Source organism: Hipposideros armiger, unplaced genomic scaffold, assembly GCF_001890085.2.
Source record: "Hipposideros armiger isolate ML-2016 unplaced genomic scaffold, ASM189008v1 scaffold_1475, whole genome shotgun sequence".
Taxonomy (NCBI): Eukaryota; Metazoa; Chordata; class Mammalia; order Chiroptera; family Hipposideridae; genus Hipposideros; species Hipposideros armiger.
The window spans coordinates 77841-79030 of record NW_017732825.1 but is presented as its reverse complement, the minus strand read 5'-3'; positions in this window follow the sequence as shown (position 1 = coordinate 79030).

The following is a 1190-nucleotide window of genomic DNA, read 5'->3' as shown; positions in this document are numbered from 1 at the left end:
GTTGTTCTGTGGTTTAGTTGAAATTGATGTGGTCCTGAGAAGAGGTGAGCACAGTGTTTACCTACTCCACCTTTTTGACTGGAAATATTATATTAGATTCAGGTGTACAGTATAGTGATTTGATATTTATATTTTCTACAATGTGATCATCACACTAAATTTAGTAAGCATCTGTCACCATGCAAACTTATCACAGTATTATTAACTATATTGCCCTTCACCATTTTTACCCATCTTCCTATGCCCCTCCCATTTGGCAACCATCATTTTGATCTCTGTTTTTATGAGTCTGTTTTTTATTTTTTATTTTTTTATTCCACATATAAATGAAACCATAGTGTTTGTCTTTCTTGGCCTGACTTTTTTCACTTAGCATAATATCCTCTGGATCCAACCATGTTGTTGCAAATGGCAAGATTTCAATATTTTTTATGGCTGAGAACATTGAATGATATATATATATATATATATATATATATATATATATATATATATATATATATAACATCTTCTTTATCTATTCATCTACAAATGGACACAGGTTCCTTCCATATCTTGGCTTTTGTAAATAATGCTGCAATGAACATAGGAGTTCATATATCTTTTGAATTAGCGTTTTTGTTTTCTTGGATAAATACCCAGAAGTGAAATTGTTGAATCATATGGAAGATCTATCTTTAGTTTAGTTTCTCCATACTGTTTTTCATATGGGCTGCACCAATTTGCAGTCCCATCAACAGTGCACAAGGGTTTCCTTTTCTTCACATCTTGGCCAACACATGTTACTTGTTTACTTTTTGATAATAGCCATTCTGACTGGTGTGAGGTGATATCTCATTGTGGTTTTGATTTGCATTTCCCTGATGATTAGTGATGTTGAGCATCTTTTCATGTGTGTGCTGACCATCTGTATATCTTCTTTGGAGAAATGTCTCTTTATGTCCTCTGCTGAATGATTGACTGTTTGTGCCACTCTGCTTTATACCCTTCCAAAGTTTTGTCTAAGTAAAACTGATATTTGAGGAGGAATTCTCTATTTTTACATGTAAGCCATTAAGAGAATTCTCATTGACACTAAACTTGCCTTTTTGATGACTGAAATTGATATCTTTCTTTTTTTAAATTAAAGTTTATTGAGGTGACAAATGTTAGTAAAGTTACATAACTTTTAGGTGTACATTCTGTGATAT